A 25,926-nucleotide genomic window follows, 5' to 3' on the forward strand; every position below is an offset into this window, starting at 1 on the left:
CTTTTGATTGAGCCGTTCTGAAACACTCTTTCTGTAGAAACTGCAATTGGACATGCTAAGCGCTAAGAGGCCTACATTGGGAAAAAGAATATCTTCAAATAAAAACTACACAGATGCATTCTGTGAAACTTATTTCTGATCTGTAAATTCAGTTAACAGAGATAAAACATATTTTTGATTGAGCAGTTATGAAACACTCTTTTTGTAGAAAATGCAAGTGGAGATTCGGAGCGCTAAGTGGGTAATAGTGGAAAAAAGAATATGTTCAAATATAAACTACACAGAAGCATTCTGTGAAACTTCTTTCTGTTCTGTGCATTCAACTAACAGAGTTGAACCTTACTTTTGATTGCCCGTTCTGAAACACTCTTTCTTTAGAAACTGCAATTGGACATTCTGAGCGCTAAGAGGCCTATATTGGGAAAAAGAATGTCTACAAATAAAAACTACACAGAAGAATTGTGTGAAACTTCTTTCTGTTCTGTTTGTTCAACTAAAAGAGTTGAACCTTAGTTTTGATTGAGCCGTTCTGAAACACTCTTTCTGTAGAAACTGCAATTGGACATTCTGAGCGCTAAGAGGCCTATTTTGGGAAAAATAATATCTTCAAATAAAAACTACACAGAAGCATTGTGTGAAACTTATTTCTGATATGTTCATTAAGCTAACAGATTTAAACCATACTTTTGATTGCGCAGTTCTGAACACTCTTTCTGTAGAAAATGCAAGTGGACATTCGGAGCGCTAAGAGGGTAATAGTGGAAAAAGGAATATATTCAAATATAAACTACACAGTAGCATTCTGTGAAAATTCTTTCTGTTCTGTGCATTCAACTAACAGAGTTGAACCTTACTTTTGATTGAGCCGTTCTGAAACACTCTTTCTGTAGAAACTGCAATTGGAGATGCGAAGCGCTAAGAGGCCTACATTTTGAAAAAGAATATCTTCAAATAAAAACTACACAGATGCATTCTGTGAAACTTATTTCTGATCTGTAAATTCAGTTAACAGAGATAAAACATATTTTTGATTGAGCAGTTATGAAACACTCTTTTTGTAGAAAATGCAAGTGGAGATTCGGAGCGCTAAGAGGGTAATAGTGGAAAAAGGAATGTCTTCAAATATAAACTACACAGAATCATTCGGTGAAACTTCTTTCTGATCTGTGCATTCAGCTAACAGAGTTAAACCATACTTTTGATTGAGCAGATCTGAACTCTCTTTCTGTAGAAAATGCAACTGGACATTTGGAGCGCTATGAGAGTAGTAGTGGAAAAAGGAATATATTCAAATATAAACTACACAGAAGCATTCTGTGAAACTTCTTTCTGATCTGAGCATTCAGCTAACAGAGTTAAACCATACTTTTGATTGAGCAGTTTTGAAACACTCTGTCTGTAGAAAATGCAACTGGACATTCGTAGCGCTAAGTGGGTAATAGTGGAAAAAAGAATATGTTCAAATATAAACTACACAGAAGCATTGTATGAAACTTCTTTCTGTTCTGTGCGTTCAACTAACAGAGTTGAACCTTACTTTTGATTGAGCCTTTCTGAAACACTCTTTCTGTAGAAACTGCAATTGGACATTCTGAGCGCTAAGAGGCCTATATTGGGAAAAATAATATCTTCAAATAAAAACTACACAGAAGCATTGTGTGAAACTTATTTCTGATATGTTCATTAAGCTAACAGAGTTAAACCATACTTTTGATTGCGCAGTTCTGAACACTCTTTCTGTAGAAAATGCAAGTGGACATTCGGAGCGCTAAGAGGGTAATAGTGGAAAAAGGAATATATTCAAATATAAACTACACAGTAGCATTCTGTGAAAATACTTTCTGTTCTGTGCATTCAACTAACAGAGTTGAACCTTACTTTTGATTGAGCCGTTCTGAAACACTCTTTCTGTAGAAACTGCAATTGGACATGCTAAGCGCTAAGAGGCCTACATTGGGAAATAGAATATCTTCAAATAAAAACTACACAGATGCATTCTGTGAAACTTATTTCTGATCTGTAAATTCAGCTAACAGAGTTAAACCATACTTTTGATTGAGCAGTTTTGAAACACTCTGTCTGTAGAAAATGCAACTGGACATTCGTAGCGCTAAGTGGGTAAAAGTGGAAAAAAGAATATGTTCAAATATAAACTACACAGAAGCATTGTATGAAACTTCTTTCTGTTCTGTGCATTCAACTAACAGAGTTGAACCTTACTTTTGATTGAGCCGTTCTGAAACACTCTTTCTGTAGAAACTGCAATTGGACATTCTGAGCGCTAAGAGGCCTATATTGGGAAAAAGAATGTCTACAAATAAAAACTACACAGAAGAATTGTGTGAAACTTCTTTCTGTTCTGTTTGTTCAACTAAAAGAGTTGAACCTTAGTTTTGATTGAGCCGTTCTGAAACACTCTTTCTGTAGAAAATGCAAGTGGAGATTCGGAGCGCTAAGAGGGTAATAGTGGAAAAAGGAATGTCTCCAAATATAAACTACACAGAATCATTCTGTGAAACTTCTTTCTGATCTGTGCATTCAGCTAACAGAGTTAAACCATACTTTTGATTGAGCAGATCTGAACTCTCTTTCTGTAGAAAATGCAACTGGACATTTGGAGCGCTAAGAGCGTAGTAGTGGAAAAAGGAATATATTCAAATATAAACTACACAGAAGCATTCTGTGAAACTTCTTTCTGATCTGAGCATTCAGCTAACAGAGTTAAACCGTACTTTTCACTGAGCAGTTTTGAAACACTCTGTAGAAAATGCAACTGGACATTCGTAGCGCTAAGTGTGTAATAGTGGAAAAAAGAATATGTTCAAATATAAACTACACAGAAGCATTGTATGAAACTTCTTTCTGTTCTGTGCATTCAACTAACAGAGTTGAACTTTACTTTTGATTGAGCCGTTCTGAAACACTCTTTATTTAGAAACTGCAATTGGACATTCTGAGCGCTAAGAGGCCTATATTGGGAAAAAGAATGTCTACAAATAAAAACTACACAGAAGAATTGTGTGAAACTTCTTTCTGTTCTGTTTGTTCAACTAAAAGAGTTGAACCTTAGTTTTGATTGAGCCGTTCTGAAACACTCTTTCTGTAGAAAATGCAAGTGGAGATTCGGAGCGCTAAGAGGGTAATAGTGGAAAAAGGAATGTCTCCAAATATAAACTACACAGAATCATTCTGTGAAACTTCTTTCTGATCTGTGCATTCAGCTAACAGAGTTAAACCATACTTTTGAGTGAGCAGATCTGAACACACTTTCTGTAGAAAATGCAACTGGACATTTGGAGCGCTAAGAAAGTAGTAGTGGAAAAAGGAATATATTCAAATATAAACTACACAGAAGCATTCTGTGAAACTTCTTTTTGATCTGAGCATTCAGCTAACAGAGTTAAACCATACTTTTGATTGAGCAGTTTTGACACACTCTGTCTGTAGAAAATGCAACTGGACATTCGTAGCGCTAAGTGGGTAATAGTGGAAAAAAGAGTATGTTCAAATATAAACTACACAGAAGCATTGTATGAAACTTCTTTCTGTTCTGTGCATTCAACTAACAGAGTTGAACCTTAGTTTTGATTGAGCCTTTCTGAAACACTCTTTCTGTAGTAACTGCAATTGGACATTCTGAGTGCTAAGAGGCCTCTATTGGGAAAAATAATATCTTCAAATAAAAACTACACAGAAGCATTGTGTGAAACTTATTTCTGATATGTTCATTAAGCTAACAGAGTTAAACCATACTTTTGATTGCGCAGTTCTGAACACTCTTTCTGTAGAAAATGTAGGTGGACATTCGGAGCGCTAAGAGGGTAATAGTGGAAAAAGGAATATATTCAAATATAAAATACACAGTAGCATTCTGTGAAAATTCTTTCTGTTCTGTGCATTCAACTAACAGAGTTGAACCTTACTTTTGATTGAGCCGTTCTGAAACACTCTTTCTGTAGAAACTGCAATTGGACATGCTAAGCGCTAAGAGGCCTACATTGGGAAAAAGAATATCTTCAAATAAAAACTACACAGATGCATTCTGTGAAACTTATTTCTGATCTGTAAATTCAGTTAACAGAGATAAAACATATTTTTGATTGAGCAGTTATGAAACACTCTTTTTGTAGAAAATGCAAGTGGAGATTCGGAGCGCTAAGAGGGTAATAGTGGAAAAAGGAATGTCTTCAAATATAAACTACACAGAATCATTCGGTGAAACTTCTTTCTGATCTGTGCATTCATCTAAGAGAGTTAAACCATACTTTTGATTAAGCAGATCTGAACACTCTTTCTGTAGAAAATGCAACTGGACATTTGGAGCGCTAAGAGCGTAGTAGTGGAAAAAGGAATATATTCAAATATAAACTACACAGAAGCATTCTGTGAAACTTCTTTCTGATCTGAGCATTCAGCTAACAGAGTTAAACCATACTTTTGATTGAGCAGTTTTGAAACTCTGTGTCTGTAGAAAATGCAACTGGACATTCGTAGCGCTAAGTGGGAAATAGTGGAAAAAAGAATATATTCAAATATAAACTACACAGAAGCATTCTGTGAAACTTCCTTCTGTTCTGTGCATTCAACTAACAGATTTGAACCTTACTTTTGATTGAGCCGTTCTGAAACACTCTTTCTGTAGAAACTGCAATTGGACATTCTGAGCGCTAAGAGGCCTATATTGGGAAAAAGAATGTCTACAAATAAAAACTACACAGAAGCATTGTGTGAAACTTCTTTCTGTTCTGTTTGTTCAATTAAAAGAGTTGAACCTTTGTTTTGATTGAGCCGTTCTGAAACACTCTTTCTGTAGAAAATGCAAGTGGAGATTCGGAGCGCTAAGAGGGTAATAGTGGAAAAAGGAATGTCTCCAAATATAAACTACACAGAATCATTCTGTGAAACTTCTTTCTGATCTGTGCATTCAGCTAACAGAGTTAAACCATACTTTTGATTGCGCAGTTCTGAACACTCTTTCTGTAGAAAATGCAAGTGGACTTTCGGAGCGCTAAGAGGGTAATAGTGGAAAAAGGAATATATTCAAATATAAACTACACAGTAGCATTCTGTGAAAATTCTTTCTGTTCTGTGCATTCAACTAACAGAGTTGAACCTTACTTTTGATTGAGCCGTTCTGAAACACTCTTTCTGTAGAAACTGCAATTGGACATGCTAAGCGCTAAGAGGCCTACATTGGGAAAAAGAATATCTTCAAATAAAAACTACACAGATGCATTCTGTGAAACTTATTTCTGATCTGTAAATTCAGTTAACAGAGATAAAACATATTTTTGATTGAGCAGTTATGAAACACTCTTTTTGTAGAAAATGCAAGTGGAGATACGGAGCGCTAAGTGGGTAATAGTGGAAAAAGGAATGTCTTCAAAAATAAACTACACAGAATCATTCGGTGAAACTTCTTTCTGATCTGTGCATTCAGCTAACAGTGTTAAACCATACTTTTGATTGAGCAGATCTGAACACTCCTTCTGTAGAAAATGCAACCGGACATTTGCAGCGCTAAGAGCGTAGTATTGGAAAAAGGAATATATTCAAATATAAACTACACAGAAGCATTCTGTGAAACTTCTTTCTGATCTGAGCATTCAGCTAACAGAGTTAAACCGTACTTTTCACTGAGCAGTTTTGAAACACTCTGTCTGTAGAAAATGCAACTGGACATTCGTAGCGCTAAGTGGGTAATAGTGGAAAAAAGAATATGTTCAAATATAAACTACACAGAAGCATTGTATGAAACTTCTTTCTGTTCTGTGCATTCAACTAACAGAGTTGAACCTTACTTTTGATTGAGCCGTTCTGAAACACTCTTTCTTTAGAAACTGCAATTGGACATTCTGAGCGCTAAGAGGCCTATATTGGGAAAAAGAATGTCTACAAATAAAAACTACACAGAAGAATTGTGTGAAACTTCTTTCTGTTCTGTTTGTTCAACTAAAAGAGTTGAACCTTAGTTTTGATTGAGCCGTTCTGAAACACTCTTTCTGTAGAAAATGCAAGTGGAGATTCGGAGCGCTAAGAGGGTAATAGTGGAAAAAGGAATGTCTCTAAATATAAACTACACAGAATCATTCTGTGAAACTTCTTTCTGATCTGTGCATTCAGCTAACAGAGTTAAACCATACTTTTGATTGAGCAGATCTGAACACTCTTTCTGTAGAAAATGCAACTGGACATTTGGAGCGCTAAGAACGTAGTAGTAGAAAATGGAATATATTCAAATATAAACTACACAGAAGCATTCTGTGAAACTTCTTTCTGATCTGAGAATTCAGCTAACAGAGTTAAACCATACTTTTGATTGAGCAGTTTTGACACACTCTGTCTGTAGAAAATGCAACTGGACATTCGTAGCGCTAAGTGGGTAATAGTGGAAAAAAGAGTATGTTCAAATATAAACTACACAGAAGCATTGTATGAAACTTCTTTCTGTTCTGTGCATTCAATTAACAGAGTTGAACCTTAGTTTTGATTGAGCCTTTCTGAAACACTCTTTCTGTAGTAACTGCAATTGGACATTCTGAGCGCTAAGAGGCCTCTATTGGGAAAAATAATATCTTCAAATAAAAACTACACAGAAGCATTGTGTGAAACTTATTTCTGATATGTTCATTAAGCTAACAGAGTTAAACCATACTTTTGATTGCGCAGTTCTGAACACTCTTTCTGTAGAAAATGCAAGTGTACATTCGGAGCGCTAAGAGGGTAATAGTGGAAAAAGGAATATATTCAAATATAAACTACACAGTAGCATTCTGTGAAAATTCTTTCTGTTCTGTGCATTCAACTAACAGAGTTGAACCTTACTTTTGATTGAGCCGTTCTGAAACACTCTTTCTGTAGAAACTGCAATTGGACATGCTAAGCGCTAAGAGGCCTACATTGGGAAAAAGAATATCTTCAAATAAAAAGTACACAGATGCATTCTGTGAAACTTATTTCTGATCTGTAAATTCAGTTAACAGAGATAAAACATATTTTTGATTGAGCAGTTATGAAACACTCTTTTTGTAGAAAATGCAAGTGGAGATACGGAGCGCTAAGAGGGTAATAGTGGAAAAAGGAATGTCTTCAAATATAAACTACACAGAATCATTCGGTGAAACTTCTTTCTGATCTGTGCATTCAGCTAACAGTGTTAAACCATACTTTTGATTCAGCAGATCTGAACACTCTTTCTGTAGAAAATGCAACTGGACATTTGCAGCGCTAAGAGCGTAGTAGTGGAAAAAGGAATATATTCAAATATAAACTACACAGAAGCATTCTGTGAAACTTCTTTCTGATCTGAGCATTCAGCTAACAGAGTTAAACCGTACTTTTCACTGAGCAGTTTTGAAACACTCTGTCTGTAGAAAATGCAACTGGACATTCGTAGCGCTAAGTGTGTAATAGTGGAAAAAAGAATATGTTCAAATATAAACTACACAGAAGTATTGTATGAAACTTCTTTCTGTTCTGTGCATTCAACTAACAGAGTTGAACCTTACTTTTGATTGAGCCGTTCTGAAACACTCTTTCTTTAGAAACTGCAATTGGACATTCTGAGCGCTAAGAGGCCTATATTGGGAAAAAGAATGTCTACAAATAAAAACTACACAGAAGAATTGTGTGAAACTTCTTTCTGTTCTGTTTGTTCAACTAAAAGAGTTGAACCTTAGTTTTGATTGAGCCGTTCTGAAACACTCTTTCTGTAGAAAATGCAATTGGACATTCTGAGCGCTAAGAGGCCTACATTGGGAAAAATAATATCTTCAAATAAAAACTACACAGAAGCATTGTGTGAAACTTATTTCTGATATGTTCATTAAGCTAACAGAGTTAAACCATACTTTTGATTGCGCAGTTCTGAACACTCTTTCTGTAGAAAATGCAAGTGGACATTCGGTGCGCTAAGAGGGTAATAGTGGAAAAAGGAATATATTCAAATATAAACTACACAGTAGCATTCTGTGAAAATTCTTTCTGTTCTGTGCATTCAACTAACAGAGTTGAACCTTACTTTTGATTGAGCCGTTCTGAAACACTCTTTCTGTAGAAACTGCAATTGGACATGCTAAGCGCTAAGAGGCCTACATTGGGAAAAAGAATATCTTCAAATAAAAACTACACAGATGCATTCTGTGAAACTTATTTCTGATCTGTAAATTCAGTTAACAGAGATAAAACATATTTTTGATTGAGCAGTTATGAAACACTCTTTTTGTAGAAAATGCAAGTGGAGATTCGGAGCGCTAAGAGGGTAATAGTGGAAAAAGGAATGTCTTCAAATATAAACTACACAGAATCATTCGGTGAAACTTCTTTCTGATCTGTGCATTCAGCTAACAGAGTTAAACCATACTTTTGATTAAGCAGATCTGAACACTCTTTCTGTAGAAAATGCAACTGGACATTTGGAGCGCTAAGAGCGTAGTAGTGGAAAAAGTAATATATTCAAATATAAACTACACAGAAGCATTCTGTGAAACTTCTTTCTGATCTGAGCATTCAGCTAACAGATTTAAACCATACTTTTGATTGAGCAGTTTTGAAACTCTGTGTCTGTAGAAAATGCAACTGGACATTCGTAGCGCTAAGTGGGTAATAGTGGAAAAAAGAATATGTTCAAATATAAACTACACAGAAGCATTCTGTGAAACTGCTTTCTGTTCTGTGCATTCAACTAACAGAGTTGAACCTTACTTTTGATTGAGCCGTTCTGAAACACTCTTTCTTTAGAAACTGCAATTGGACATTCTGAGCGCTAAGAGGCCTATATTGGGAAAAAGAATGTCTACAAATAAAAACTACACAGAAGAATTGTGTGAAACTTCTTTCTGTTCTGTTTGTTCAACTAAAAGTGTTGAACCTTAGTTTTGATTGAGCCGTTCTGAAACACTCTTTCTGTAGAAACTGCAATTTGACATTCTGAGCGCTAAGAGGCCTATTTTGGGAAAAATAATATCTTCAAATAAAAACTACACAGAAGCATTGTGTGAAACTTATTTCTGATATGTTCATTAAACTAACAGACTTAAACCATACTTTTGATTGCGCAGTTCTGAACACTCTTTCTGTAGAAAATGCAAGTGGACATTCGGAGCGCTAAGAGGGTAATAGTGGAAAAAGGAATATATTCAAATATAAACTACACAGTAGCCTTCTGTGAAAATTCTTTCTGTTCTGTGCATTCAACTAACAGAGTTGAACCTTACTTTTGATTCAGCCGTTCTGAAACACTCTTTCTGTAGAAACTGCAATTGGAGATGCTAAGCGCTAAGAGGCCTACATTTTGAAAAAGAATATCTTCAAATAAAAACTACACAGATGCATTCTGTGAAACTTATTTCTGATCTGTAAATTCAGTTAACAGAGATAAAACATATTTTTGATTGAGCAGTTATGAAACACTCTTTTTGTAGAAAATGCAAGTGGAGATTCGGAGCGCTAAGAGGGTAATAGTGGAAAAAGGAATGTCTTCAAATATAAACTACACAGAATCATTCCGTGAAACTTCTTTCTGATCTGTGCATTCAGCTAACAGAGTTAAACCATACTTTTGATTGAGCAGATCTGAACTCTCTTTCTGTAGAAAATGCAACTGGACATTTGGAGCGCTAAGAGAGTAGTAGTTTAAAAAGGAATATATTCAAATATAAACTACACAGAAGCATTCTGTGAAACTTCTTTCTGATCTGAGCATTCAGCTAACAGAGTTAAACCATACTTTTGATTGAGCAGTTTTGAAACACTCTGTCTGTAGAAAATGCAAGTGGACATTCGTAGCGCTAAGAGGGTAATAGTGGAAAAAGGAATATGTTCAAATATAAACTACACAGTAGCATTCTGTGAAAATACTTTCTGTTCTGTGCATTCAACTAACAGAGTTGAACCTTACTTTTGATTGAGCCGTTCTGAAACACTCTTTCTGTAGAAACTGCAATTGGACATGCTAAGCGCTAAGAGGCCTACATTTTGAAAAAGAATATCTTCAAATAAAAACTACACAGATGCATTCTGTGAAACTTATTTCTGATCTGTAAATTCAGCTAACAGAGTTAAACCATACTTTTGATTGAGCAGTTTTGAAACACTCTGTCTGTAGAAAATGCAACTGGACATTTGGAGCGCTAAGAGCGTAGTAGTGGAAAAAGGAATATATTCAAATATAAACTACACAGAAGCATTCTGTGAAACTTCTTTCTGATCTGAGCAATCAGCTAACAGAGTTAAATGATACTTTTGATTGAGCAGTTTTGAAACACTCTGTCTGTAGAAAATGCAACTGGACATTCGTAGCGCTAAGTGGGTAATAGTGGAAAAAAGAATATGTTCAAATATAAACTACACAGAAGCATTCTGTGAAACTTCTTTCTGTTCTGTGCATTCAACTAACAGAGTTGAACCTTACTTTTGATTGAGCCGTTCTGAAACACTCTTTCTGTAGAAACTGCAATTGGACATTCTGAGCGCTAAGAAGCCTATATTGGGAAAAAGAATGTCTACAAATAAAAACTACACAGAAGAATTGTGTGAAACTTCTTTCTGTTCTGTTTGTTCAAATTAAAGAGTTGAAACTTTGTTTTCATTGAGCCGTTCTGAAACACTCTTTCTGTAGAAAATGCAAGTGGAGATTCGGAGCGCTAAGAGAGTAGTAGTGGAAAAAGGAATATATTCAAATATAAACTACACAGAATCATTCGGTGAAACTTCTTTCTGATCTGTGCATTCAGCTAACAGAGTTAAACCATACTTTTGATTGAGCAGATCTGAACACTCTTTCTGTAGAAAATGCAACTGGACATTTGGAGCGCTAAGAGCGTAGCAGTGGAAAATGGAATATATTCAAATATAAACTACACAGAAGCATTCTGTGAAACTTCTTTCTGATCTGAGCATTCAGCTGACAGAGTTAAACCATACTTTTGATTGAGCAGTTTTGAAACACTCTGTCTGTAGAAAATGCAACTGGACATTCGTAGCGCTAAGTGGGTAATAGTGGAAAACAGAATATGTTCAAATATAAACTACACAGAAGCATTGTATGAAACTTCATTCTGTTCTGTGCATTCAACTAACAGAGTTGAACCTTACTTTTGATTGAGCCGTTCTGAAACACTCTTTCTGTAGAAACTTCAATTAGACATTCTGAGCGCTAAGAGGCCTATATTGGGATAAAGAATGTCTACAAATAAAAACTACACAGAAAGATTGTATGAAACTTCATTCTGTTCTGTTTGTTCAACTAAAAGTGTTGAACCTTAGTTTTGATTGAGCCGTTCTGAAACACTCTTTCTGTAGAAAATGCAAGTGGAGATTCGGAGCGCTAAGAGGGTAATAGTGGAAAAAGGAATGTCTCCAAATATAAACTACACAGAATCATTCTGTGAAACTTCTTTCTGATCTGTGCATTCAGCTAACAGGGTTAAACCATACTTTTGATTGAGCAGATCTGAACACTCTTTCTGTAGAAAATGCAACTGGACATTTGGAGCGCTAAGAGAGTAGTAGTGGAAAAATGAATATATTCAAATATAAACTACACAGAAGCATTCTGTGAAACTTCTTTCTGATCTGAGCATTCAGCTAACAGAGTTAAACCATACTTTTGATTGAGCAGTTTTGAAACACTCTGTCTGTAGAAAATGCACCTGGACATTCGTAGCGCTAAGTGGGTAATAGTGGAAAAAAGAGTATGTTCAAATATAAACTACACAGAAGCATTGTATGAAACTTCTTTCTGTTCTGTGCATTCAACTAACAGACTTGAACCTTACTTTTGATTGAGCCTTTCTGAAACACTCTTTCTGTAGAAACTGCAATTGGACATTCTGAGCGCTAAGAGGCCTCTATTGGGAAAAATAATATCTTCAAATAAAAACTACACAGAAGCATTGTGTGAAACTTATTTCTGATATGTTCATTAAGCTAACAGAGTTAAACCATACTTTTGATTGCGCAGTTCTGAAAACTCTTTCTGTAGAAAATGCAAGTGGACATTCGGAGCGCTAAGAGAGTAATAGTGGAAAAAGGAATATATTCAAATATAAACTACACAGTAGCGTTCTGTGAAAATTCTTTCTGTTCTGTGCATTCAACTAACAGAGTTGAACCTTACTTTTAATTGAGCCGTTCTGAAACACTCTTTCTGTAGAAACTGCAATTGGACATGCTAAGCGCTAAGAGGCCTACATTGGGAAAAAGAATATCTTCAAATAAAAACTACACAGATGCATTCTGTGAAACTTATTTCTGATCTGTCAATTCAGTTAACAGAGATAAAACATATTTTTGATTGAGCAGTTATGAAACACTCTTTTTGTAGAAAATGCAAGTGGAGATTCGGAGCGCTAAGAGGGTAATAGTGGAAAATGGAATGTCTTCAAATATAAACTACACAGAATCATTCGGTGAAACTTCTTTCTGATCTGTGCATTCAGCTAACAGAGTTAAACCATACTTTTGATTGAGCAGATCTGAACACTCTTTCTGTAGAAAATGCAACTGGACATTTGGAGCGCTAAGAGCGTAGTAGTGGAAAAAGGAATATATTCAAATATAAACTACACAGAAGCATTCTGTGAAACTTCTTTCTGATCTGAGCAATCAGCTAACAGAGTTAAATGATACTTTTGATTGAGCAGTTTTGAAACACTCTGTCTGTAGAAAATGCAACTGGACATTCGTAGCGCTAAGTGGGTAATAGTGGAAAAAAGAATATGTTCAAATATAAACTACACAGAAGCATTCTGTGAAACTACTTTCTGTTCTGTGCATTCAACTAACAGAGTTGAACCTTACTTTTGATTGAGCCGTTCTGAAACACTCTTTCTGTAGAAACTGCAATTGGACATTCTGAGCGCTAAGAAGCCTATATTGGGAAAAAGAATGTCTACAAATAAAAACTACACAGAAGAATTGTGTGAAACTTCTTTCTGTTCTGTTTGTTCAAATAAAAGAGTTGAACCTTTGTTTTCATTGAGCCGTTCTGAAACACTCTTTCTGTAGAAAATGCAAGTGGAGATTCGGAGCGCTAAGAGAGTAATAGTGGAAAAAGGAATATATTCAAATATAAACTACACAGAATCATTCGGTGAAACTTCTTTCTGTTCTGTGCATTCCACTAACAGAGTTGAACCTTACTTTTGATTGAGCCGTTCTGAAACACTCTTTCTGTAGAAACTGCACTTGGACATCTTAAGCGCTAAGAGGCCTACATTGGGAAAAAGAATAGCTTCAAATAAAAACTACACAGATGCATTCTGTGAAACTTATTTCTGATCTGTAAATTCAGTTAACAGAGATAAAACATATTTTTGATTGAGCAGTTATGAAACACTCTTTTTGTAGAAAATGCAAGTGGAGATTCGGAGCGCTAAGAGGGTAATAGTGGAAAAAGGAATGTCTTCAAATATAAACTACGCAGAATCATTCGGTGAAACTTCTTTCTGATCTGTGCATTCAGCTAACAGAGTTAAACCATACTTCTGATTGAGCAGATCTGAACACTCTTTCTGTAGAAAATGCAACTGGACTTTTGGAGCGCTAAGAGCGTAGTAGTGGAAAAAGGAATATATTCAAATATAAACTACACAGAAGCATTCTGTGAAACTTCTTTCTGATCTGAGCATTCAGCTAACAGAATTAAACCATACTTTTGATTGAGCAGTTTTGAAACACTCTGTCTGTAGAAAATGCAACTGGACATTCGTAGCGCTAAGTGGGTAATAGTGGAAAAAAGAATATGTTCAAATATAAACTACACAGAAGCATTGTATGAAACTTCTTTCTGTTCTGTGCATTCAACTAACAGAGTTGAACCTTACTTTTGACTGAGCCGTTCTGAAACACTCTTTCTGTAGAAACTGCAATGGGACATTCTGAGCGCTAAGAGGCCTATATTGGGAAAAAGAATGTCTACAAATAAAAACTACACAGAAGAATTGTGTGAAACTTCTTTCTGTTCTGTTTGTTCAACTAAAAGAGTTGAACGTTAGTTTTGATTGAGCCGTTCTGAAACACTCTTTCTGTAGAAAATGCAAGTGGAGATTCGGAGCGCTAAGATGGTAATAGTGGAAAAAGGAATGTCTCCAAATATAAACTACACAGAATCATTCTGTGAAACTTCTTTCTGATCTGTGCATTCAGCTAACAGAGTTAAACCATACTTTTGATTGAGCAGATCTGAACACTCTTTCTGTAGAAAATGCAACTGGACATTTGGAGCGCTAAGAGAGTAGTAGTGGAAAAAGGAATATATTCAAATATAAACTACACAGAAGCATTCTGTGAAACTTCTTTCTGATCTAAGCATTCAGCTAACAGAGTTAAACCATACTTTTGATTGAGCAGTTTTGAAACACTCTGTCTGTAGAAAATGCAACTGGACATTCGTAGCGCTAAGTGGGTAATAGTGGAAAAAACAATATCTTCAAATATAAGCTACACAGAAGCATTGTATGAAACTTCTTTCTGTTCTGTGCATTCAACTTACAGAGTTGAACCTTACTTTTGATTGAGCCTTTCTGAAACACTCTTTCTGTAGAAACTGCAATTGGACATTCTGAGCGCTAAGAGGCCTCTATTGGGAAAAATAATATCTTCAAATAAAAACTACACAGAAGCATTTTGTGAAACTTATTTCTGATATGTTCATTAAGCTAACAGAGTTAAACCATACTTTGGATTGCGCAGTTCTGAACACTCTTTCTGTAGAAAATGCAAGTGGACATTCGGAGCGCTAAGAGGGTAATAGTGGAAAAAGGAATATATTCAAATATAAACTACACAGTAGCATTCTGTGAAAATTCTTTCTGTTCTGGGCATCCAACTAACAGAGTTGAACCTTACTTTTGATTGAGCCGTTCTGAAACTCTCTTTCTGTAGAAACTGCAATTGGACATGCTAAGCGCTAAGAGGCCTACATTGGGAAAAAGAATATCTTCAAATAAAAACTACACAGATGCATTCTGTGAAACTTATTTCTGATCTGTAAATTCAGTTAACAGAGATAAAACATATTTTTGATTGAGCAGTTATGAAACACTCTTTTTGTAGAAAATGCAAGTGGAGATTCGGAGCGCTAAGAGGGTAATAGTGGAAAAAGGAATGTCTTCAAATATAAACTACACAGAATCATTCGGTGAAACTTCTTTCTGATCTGTGCATTCAGCTAACAGAGTTAAACCATACTTTTGATTGAGCAGATCTGAACACTCTTTCTGTAGAAAATGCAACTGGACATTTGGAGCGCTAAGAGCGTAGCAGTGGAAAATGGAATATATTCAAATATAAACTACACAGAAGCATTCTGTGAAACTTCTTTCTGATCTGAGCATTCAGCTGACAGAGTTAAACCATACTTTTGATTGAGCAGTTTTGAAACACTCTGTCTGTAGAAAATGCAACTGATCATTCGTAGCGCTAAGTGGGTAATAGTGGAAAAAATAATATGTTCAAATATAAACTACACAGAAGCATTGTATGAAACTTCATTCTGTTCTGTGCATTCAACTAACAGAGTTGAACCTTACTTTTCATTGAGCCGTTCTGAAACACTCTTTCTGTAGAAACTTCAATTAGACATTCTGAGCGCTAAGAGGCCTATATTGGGATAAAGAATGTCTACAAATAAAAACTACACAGAAGGATTGTGTGAAACTTCTTTCTGTTCTGTTTGTTCAACTAAAAGAGTTGAACCTTAGTTTTGATTGAGCCGTTCTGAAACACTCTTTCTGTAGAAAATGCAAGTGGAGATTCGAAGCGCTAAGAGCGTAATAGTCGAAAAAGGAATGTCTCCAAATATAAACTACACAGAATCATTCTGTGAAACTTCTTTCTGATCTGTGCATTCAGCTAACAGAGTTAAACCATACTTTTGATTGAGCAGATCTGAACACTCTTTCTGTAGAAAATGCAACTGGACATTTGGAGCGCTAAGAGAGTAGTAGTGGAAAAAGGAATATATTCAAATATAAACTACACAGAAGCATTCTGTGAAACTTCTTTCTGATCTGAGCATTCAGCTAACAGAGTTAAAACATACTTTTGATTGAGCAGTTTTGAAACACTCTCTCTGTAGAAAATGCAACTGGACATTCGTAGCGCTAAGTGGGTAATAGTGGAAAAAAGAATATGTTCAAATATAAACTACACAGAAACATTGTATGAAACTTCTTTCTGTTCTGTGCATTCAACTAACAGAGTTGAACCTTACTTTTGATTGAGCCGTTGTGAAACACTCTTTCTGTAAAAACTGCAATTGGACATTCTGAGCGCTAAGAGGCCTCTATTGGGAAAAATAATATCTTCAAATAAAAACTACACAGAAGCATTGTGTGAAACTTATTTCTGATATGTTCATTAAGCTAACAGAGTTAAACCATACTTTTGATTGCGCAGTTCTGAACACTCTTTCTGTAGAAAATGCAAGTGGACATTCGGAGCGCTAAGAGGGTAATAGTGGAAAAAGGAATATATTCAAATATAAACTACACAGTAGAATTCTGTGAAAATTCTTTCTGTTCTGTGCATTCAACTAACAGAGTTGAACCTTACTTTTGATTGAGCCGTTCTGAAACACTCTTTCTGTAGAAACTGCAATTGGACATGCTAAGCGCTAAGAGGCCTAAATTGGGAAAAAGAATATCTTCAAATAAAAACTACACAGATGCATTCTGTGAAACTTATTTCTGATCTGTAAATTCAGTTAACAGAGATAAAACATATTTTTGATTGAGCAGTTATGAAACACTCTTTTTGTAGAAAATGCAAGTGGAGATTCGGAGCGCTAAGAGGGTAATAGTGGAAAAAGGAATGTCTTCAAATATAAAATACACAGAATCATTCGGTGAAACTTCTTTCTGATCTGTGCATTCAGCTAACAGAGTTGAACCATACTTTTGATTGAGCAGATCTGAACACTCTTTCTGTTGAAAATGCAACTGGACATTTGGAGCGCTAAGAGCGTAGTAGTGGAAAAAGGAATATATTCAAATATAAACTACACAGAAGCATTCTGTGAAACTTCTTTCTGATCTGAGCATACAGCTAACAGAGTTAAAACATACTTTTGATTGAGCAGTTTTGAAACACTCTGTCTGTAGAAAATGCAACTGGACATTCGTAGCGCTAAGTGGGTAATAGGGGAAAAGAGAATATGTTCAAATATAAACTACACAGAAGCATTGTATGAAACTTCTTTCTGTTCTGTGCATTCAACTAACGGAGTTGAACCTTACTTTTGATTGAGCCGTTCTGAAACACTCTTTCTGTAGAAACTGTAATTGGACATTCTGAGCGCTAAGAGGCCTATATTGGGAAAAAGAATGTCTACAAATAAAAACTACACAGAAGAATTGTGTGAAACTTCTTTATGTTCTGTTTGTTCAACTAAAAGAGTAGAACCTTAGTTTTGATTGAGCCGTTCTGAAACACTCTTTCTGTAGAAAATGCAAGTGGAGATTCGGAGCGCTAAGAGGGTAATAGTGGAACAAGGAATGTCTCCAAATATAAACTACACAGAATCATTCTGTGAAACTTCTTTCTGATCTGTGCATTCAGCTAACAGAGTTAAACCATACTTTTGATTGAGCAGATCTGAACACTCTTTCTGTAGAAAATGCAACTGGACATTTGGAGCGCTAAGAGAGTAGTAGTGGAAAAAGGAATATATACAAATATAAACTACACAGAAGCATTCTGTGAAACTTCTTTCTGATCTGAGCATTCAGCTAACAGAGTTAAACCATACTTTTGATTGAGCAGTTTTGAAACTCTCTGTCTGTAGAAAATGCAACTGGACATTCGTAGCGCTAAGTGGGTAATAGTGGAAAAAAGAATATGTTCAAATATAAACTACACAGAAGCATTGTATGAAACTTCTTTCTGTTCTGTGCATTCAACTAACAGAGTTGAACCTTACTTTTGATTGAGCCTTTCTGAAACACTCTTTCTGTAGAAACTGCAATTGGACATTCTGAGCGCTAAGAGGCCTCTATTGGGAAAAATAATATCTTCAAATAAAAACTACACAGAAGCATTGTGTGAAACTTATTTCTGATATGTTCATTAAGCTAACAGAGTTAAACCATACTTTTGATTGCACAGTTCTGAACACTCTTTCTGTAGAAAATGCAAGTGGACATTCGGAGCGCTAAGAGGGTAATAGTGGAAAAAGGAATATATTCAAATATAAACTACACAGTAGCATTCTGTGAAAAATCCTTCTGTTCTGTGCATTCAACTAACAGAGTTGAACCTTACTTTTGATTGAGCCGTTCTGAAACACAATTTCTGTAGAAACTGCAATTGGACATGCTAAGCGCTAAGAGGCCTACATTGGGAAAAAGAATATCTTCAAATAAAAACTACACAGATGCATTCTGTGAAACTTATTTCTGATCTGTAAATTCAGTTAACAGAGATAAAACATATTTTTGATTGAGCAGTTATGAAACACTCTTTTTGTAGAAAATGCAAGTGGAGATTCGGAGCACTAAGAGGGTAACAGTGGAAAAAGTAATGTCTTCAAATATAAACTACACAGAATCATTCGGTGAAACTTCTTTCTGATCTGTGCATTCAGCTAACAGATTTAAACCATACTTTTGATTGAGCAGATCTGAACACTCTTTCTGTAGAAAATGCAACTGGACATTTGGAGCGCTAAGTGCGTAGCAGTGGAAAATGGAATATATTCAAATATAAACTACACAGAAGCATTCTGTGAAACTTCTTTCTGATCTGAGCATTCAGCTGACAGAGTTAAACCATACTTTTGATTGAGCAGTTTTGAAACACTCTGTCTGTAGAAAATGCAACTGATCATTCGTAGCGCTAAGTGGGTAATAGTGGAAAAAAGAATATGTTCAAATATAAACTACACAGAAGCATTGTATGAAACTTCATTCTGTTCTGTGCATTCAACTAACAGAGTTGAACCTTACTTTTGATTGAGCCGTTCTGAAACACTCTTTCTGTAGAAACCTCAATTAGACATTCTGAGCGCTAAGAGGCCTATATTGGGATAAAGAATGTCTACAAATAAAAACTACACAGAAGGATTGTGTGAAACTTCTTTCTGTTCTGTTTGTTCAACTAAAAGAGTTGAACCTTAGTTTTGATTGAGCCGTTCTGAAACACTCTTTCTGTAGAAAATGCAAGTGGAGATTCGAAGCGCTAAGAGGGTAATAGTGGAAAAAGGAATGTCTCCAAATATAAACTACACAGAATCATTCTGTGAAACTTCTTTCTGATCTGTGCATTCAGCTAACAGAGTTAAACCATACTTTTGATTGAGCAGATCTGAACACTCTTTCTGTAGAAAATGCAACTGGACATTTGGAGCGCTAAGAGAGTAGTAGTGGAAAAAGGAATATATTCAAATATAAACTACACAGAAGCATTCTGTGAAACTTCTTTCTGATCTGAGCATTCAGCTAACAGCGTTAAAACATACTTTTGATTGAGCAGTTTTGAAACACTCTGTCTGTATAAAATGCAACTGGACATTCGTAGCGCTAAGTGGGTAATAGTGGAAAAAAGAATATGTTCAAATATAAACTACACAGAAGCATTGTATGAAACTTCTTTCTGTTCTGTGCATTCAACTAACAGAGTTGAACCTTACTTTTGATTGAGCCGCTCTGAAACACTCTTTCTGTAAAAACTGCAATTGGACATTCTGAGCGCTAAGAGGCCTCTATTGGGAAAAATAATATCTTCAAATAAAAACTACACAGAAGCATTGTGTGAAACTTATTTCTGATATGTTCATTAAGCTAACAGAGTTAAACCATACTTTTAATTGCACAGTTCTTAACACTCTTTCTGTAGAAAATGCAAGTGGACATTCGGAGTGCTAAGAGGGTAATAGTGGAAAAAGGAATATATTCAAATATAAACTACACAGTAGCATTCTGTGAAAAATCTTTCTGTTCTGTGCATTCAACTAACAGAGTTGAACCTTACTTTTGATTGAGCCGTTCTGAAACACAATTTCTGTAGAAACTGCAATTGGACATGCTAAGCGCTAAGAGGCCTACATTGGGAAAAAGAATATCTTCAAATAAAAACTACACAGATGCATTCTGTGAAACTTATTTCTGATCTGTAAATTCAGTTAACAGAGATAAAACATATTTTTGATTGAGCAGTTATGAAACACTCTTTTTGTAGAAAATGCAAGTGGAGATTCGGAGCGCTAAGAGGGTAATAGTGGAAAAAAGAATGTCTTCAAATATAAAATACACAGAATCATTCGGTGAAACTTCTTTCTGATCTGTGCATTCAGCTAACAGAGTTAAACCATACTTTTGATTGAGCAGATCTGAACACTCTTTCTGTTGAAAATGCAACTGGACATTTGGAGCGCTAAGAGCGTAGTAGTGGAAAAAGGAATATATTCAAATATAAACTACACAGAAGCATTCTGTGAAACTTCTTTCTTATCTGAGCATACAGCTCACAGAGTTAAACCATACTTTTGATTGAGCAGTTTTGAATCACTCTGTCTGTAGAAAATGCAACTGGACATTCGTAGCGCTAAGTGGGTAATAGGGGAAAAGAGAATATGTTCAAATATAAACTACCCAGAAGCATTGTATGAAACTTCTTTCTGTTCTGTGCATTCAACTAACAGAGTTGAACCTTACTTTTGATTGAGCCGTTCTGAAACACTCTTTCTGTAGAAACTGCAATTGGACATTCTGAGCGCTAAGAGGCCCATATTGGGAAAAAGAATGTCTACAAAAAAAAACTACACAGAAGAATTTTGTGAAACTACTTTCTGTTCTGTTTGTTCAACTAAAAGACTTGAACCTTAGTTATGATTGAGCCGTTCTGAAACACTCTTTCTGTAGAAAATGCAAGTGGAAATTCAGAGCGCTAAGAGGGTAATAGTGGAAAAAGGAATGTCTTCAAATATAAACTACACAGAATCATTCGTGAAACTTTTTTCTGATCTGTGCATTCAGCTAACAGAGTTAAACCGTACTTTTGATTGAGCAGATCTGAACACTCTTTCTGTTGAAAATGCAACTGGACATTTGGAGCGCTAAGCGCGTATTAGTGGAAAAAGGAATATATTCAAATATAAACTACACAGTAGCATTCTGTGAAAACTCTTTCTGTTCTGTGCATTCAGCTAACAGAGTTGAACCTTACTTTGATTGAGCCGTTCTGAAACACTCTTTCTGTAGAATCTGCAATTGGACATGCTAAGCGCTAAGGGGCCTACATTGGGAAAAAGAATATCTTCAAATAAAAACTACACAGATGCATTCTGTGAAACTTATTTCTGATCTGTAAATTCAGTTAACAGAGATAAAACATATTTTTGATTGAGCAGTTATGAAACACTCTTTTTGTAGAAAATGCAAGTGGAGATTCGGAGCGCTAAGAGGGTAATAGTGGAAAAAGGAATGTCTCCAAATATAAACTACACAGAATCATTCTGTGAAACTTCTTTCTGATCTGTGCATTCAGCTAACAGAGTTAAGCCATACTTTTGATTGAGCAGATCTGAACACTCTTTCTGTAGAAAATGCAACTCGACATTTGGAGCGCTAAGAGCGTAGTAGTGGAAAAAGTAATATATTCAAATATAAACTACACAGAAGCATTCTGTGAAACTTCTTTCTGATCTGAGCATTCAGCTAACAGAGTTAAACCATACTTTTGATTGAGCAGTTTTGAAACACTCTGTCTGTAGAAAATGCAACTGGACATTCGTAGCGCTAAGTGTGTAATAGTGGAAAAAAGAATATGTTCAAATATAAACTACACAGAAGCATTGTATGAAACTTCTTTCTGTTCTGTGCATTCAACTAACAGAGTTGAACCTTACTTTTGATTGAGCCGTTCTGAAACACTCTTTCTGTAGAAACTGCAATTGGACATTCTGAGCGCTAAGAGGCCTATATTGGGAAAAAGAATGTCTACAAATAAAAACTACACAGAAGAATTGTGTGAAACTTCTTTCTGTTCTGTTTGTTCAACTAAAAGAGTTGAACCTTAGTTTTTATTGAGCCGTTCTGAAACACTCTTTCTGTAGAAAATGCAAGTGGAGATTCGGTGCGCTAAGAGGGTAATAGTGGAAAAAGGAATGTCTCCAAATATAAACTACACAGAATCATTCTGTGAAACTTCTTTCTGATCTGTGCATTCAGCTAACAGAGTTAAACCATACTTTTGATTGAGCAGATCTGAACACTCTTTCTGTAGAAAATGCAACTGGACATTTGGAGTGCTAAGAGAGTAGTAGTGGAAAAAGGAATATATTCAAATATAAACTACACAGAAGCATTCTGTGAAACTTCTTTCTGATCTGAGCATTCAGCTAACAGAGTTAAACCATACTTTTGATTGAGCAGTTTTGAAACACTCTGTCTGTAGAAAATGCAACTGGACATTCGTAGCGCTAAGTGGGTAATAGTGGAAAAAAGAATATGTTCAAATATGAACAACACAGAAGCATTGTATGAAACTTCTTTCTGTTCTGTGCATTCAACTAACAGAGTTGAACCTTACTTTTGATTGAGCCTTTCTGAAACACTCTTTCTGTAGAAACTGCAATTGGACATTCTGAGCGCTAAGAGGCCTCTATTGGGAAAAATAATATCTTCAAATAAAAACTACACAGAAGCATTGTGTGAAACTTATTTCTGATATGTTCATTAAGCTAACAGAGTTAAACCATACTTTTGATTGCGCAGTTCTGAACACTCTTTCTGTAGAAAATGCAAGTGGACATTCGGAGCGCTAAGAGGGTAATAGTGGAAAAAGGAATATATTCAAATATAAACTACACAGTAGCATTCTGTGAAAATTCTTTCTGTTCTGTGCATTCAACTAACAGAGTTGAACCTTACTTTTGATTGAGCCGTTCTGAAACACTCTTTCTGTAGAAACTGCAATTGGACATGCTAAGCGCTAAGAGGCCTACATTGGGAAAAAGAATATCTTCAAATAAAAACTACACAGATGCATTCTGTGAAACTTATTTCTGATCTGTAAATTCAGTTAACAGATATAAAACATATTTTTGATTGAGCAGTTATGAAACACTCTTTTTGTAGAAAATGCAAGTGGAGATTCGGAGCGCTAAGAGGGTAACAGTGGAAAAAGGAATGTCTTCAAATATAAACTACACAGAATCATTCGGTGAAACTTCTTTCTGATCTGTGCATTCAGCCAACAGAGTTAAACCATACTTTTGATTGAGCAGATCTGAACACTCTTTCTGTAGAAAATGCAACTGGACATTTGGAGCGCTAAGAGCGTAGTAGTGGAAAAAGGAATATATTCAAATATAAACTACACAGAAGCATTCTGTGAAACTTCTTTCTGATCTGGGCATTGAGCTAACAGAGTTAAACCATACTTTTGATTGAGCAGTTTTGAAACACTCTGTCTGTAGAAAATGCAACTGGACATTCGTAGCGCTAAGTGGGTAATAGTGGAAAAAAGAATATGTCCAAATATAAACTACACAGAAGCATTGTATGAATCTTCTTTCTGTTCTGTGCATTCAACTAACAGAGTTGAACCTTACTTTTGATTGAGCCGTTCTGAAACACTCTTTCTGTAGAAACTGCAATTGGACATTCTGAGCGCTAAGAGGCCTATATTGGGAAAAGGAATGTCTACAAATAAAAACTACACAGAAGAATTGTGTGAAACTTCTTTCTGTTCTGTTTGTTCAACTAAAAGAGTTGAACCTTAGTTTTGATTGAGCAGTTCTGAAACACTCTTTCTGTAGAAAATGCAAGTGGAGATTCGGAGCGCTAAGAGGGTAATAGTGGAAAAAGGAATGTCTCCAAATATAAACTACACATAATCATTCTGTGAAACTTCTTTCTGATCTGTGCATTCAGCTAACAGACTTAAACCATACTTTTGATTGAGCACATCTGAACACTCTTTCTGTAGAAAATGCAACTGGACATTTGGAGCGCTAAGAGAGCAGTAGTGGAAAAAGGAATATATTCAAATATAAACTACACAGAAGCATTCTGTGAAACTTCTTTCTGATCTGAGCATTCAGCTAACAGAGTTAAACCATACTTTTGATTGAGCAGTTTTGAAACACTCTGTCTGTAGAAAATGCAACTGGACATTCGTAGCGCTAAGTGGGTAATAGTGGAAAAAAGAATATGTTCAAATATAAACTACACGGAAGCATTGTATGAAACTTCTTTCTGTTCTGTGCATTCAACTAACAGAGTTGAACCTTACTTTTGATTGAGCCGTTCTGAAACACTCTTTCTGTAGAAACTGCAAATGGACATTCTGAGCGCTAAGAGGACTATATTGGGAAAAAGAATGTCTACAAATAAAAACTACACAGAAGAATTGTGTGAAACTTCTTTCTGTTCTGTTTGTTCAACTAAAAGAGTTGAACCTTAGTTTTGATTGAGCCGTTCTGTAACAGTCTTTCTGTAGAAAATGCAAGTGGAGATTCGGAGCGCTAAGAGGGTAATAGTGGAAAAAGGAATGTCTCCAAATATAAACTACACAGAATCATTCTGTGAAACTTCTTTCTGATCTGTGCATTCAGCTAACAGAGTTAAACCATACTTTTGATTGAGCAGATCTGAACACTCTTTCTGTAGAAAATGCAACTGGACATTTGGAGCGCTAAGAGCGTAGTAGTGGAAAAAGGAATATATTCAAATATAAAATACACAGAAGCATTCTGTGAAACTTCTTTCTGATCTGAGCATTCAGCTTACAGAGTTAAACCATACTTTTGATTGAGCAGTTTTGAAACACTCTGTCTGTAGAAAATGCAACTGGACATTCGTAGCGCTAAGTGGGTAATAGTGGAAAAAAGAATATGTTCAAATATAAACTACACAGAAGCATTGTATGAAACTTCTTTCTGTTCTGTGCATTCAACTAACAGAGTTGAACCTTACTTTTGATTGAGCCTTTCTGAAACACTCTCTCTGTAGAAACTGCAATTGGACATTCTGAGCGCTAAGAGGCCTCTATTGGGAAAAATAATATCTTCAAATAAAAACTACACAGAAGCATTGTGTGAAACTTATTTCTGATATTTTCATTAAGCTAACAGAGTTAAACCATACTTTTGATTGCACAGTTCTGAACACTCTTTCTGTAGAAAATGCAAGTGGACATTCGGAGCGCTAAGAGGGTAATAGTGGAAAAAGGAATATATTCAAATATAAACTACACAGTAGCATTCTGTGAAAATTCTTTCTGTTCTGTGCATTCAACTAACAGAGTTGAACCTTACTTTTGATTGAGCCGTTCCGAAACACTCTTTCTGTAGAAACTGCAATTGGACATGCTAAGTGCTAAGAGGCCTACATTGGGAAAAAGAATATCTTCAAATAAAAACTACACAGATGCATTCTGTGAAACTTATTTCTGATCTGTAAATTCAGTTAACAGATATAAAACATATTTTTGATTGAGCAGTTATGAAACACTCTTTTTGTAGAAAATGCAAGTGGAGATTCGGAGCGCTAAGAGGGTAACAGTGGAAAAAGGAATGTCTTCAAATATAAACTACACAGAATCATTCGGTGAAACTTCTTTCTGATCTGTGCATTCAGCCAACAGAGTTAAACCATACTTTTGATTGAGCAGTTTTGAAACACTCTGTCTGTAGAAAATGCAACTGGACATTCGTAGCGCTAAGTGGGTAATAGTGGAAAAAAGAATATGTCCAAATATAAACTACACAGAAGCATTGTATGAAACTTCTTTCTGTTCTGTGCATTCAACTAACAGAGTTGAACCTTACTTTTGATTGAGTCGTTCTGAAACACTCTTTCTGTAGAAACTGCAATTGGACATTCTGAGCGCTAAGAGGCCTATATTGGGAAAAGGAATGTCTACAAATAAAAACTACACAGAAGAATTGTGTGAAACTTCTTTCTGTTCTGTTTGTTCAAC

The sequence above is a fragment of the Symphalangus syndactylus genome, chromosome 8 (assembly GCF_028878055.3).
Source record: "Symphalangus syndactylus isolate Jambi chromosome 8, NHGRI_mSymSyn1-v2.1_pri, whole genome shotgun sequence".
Taxonomy (NCBI): domain Eukaryota; kingdom Metazoa; phylum Chordata; class Mammalia; order Primates; family Hylobatidae; genus Symphalangus; species Symphalangus syndactylus.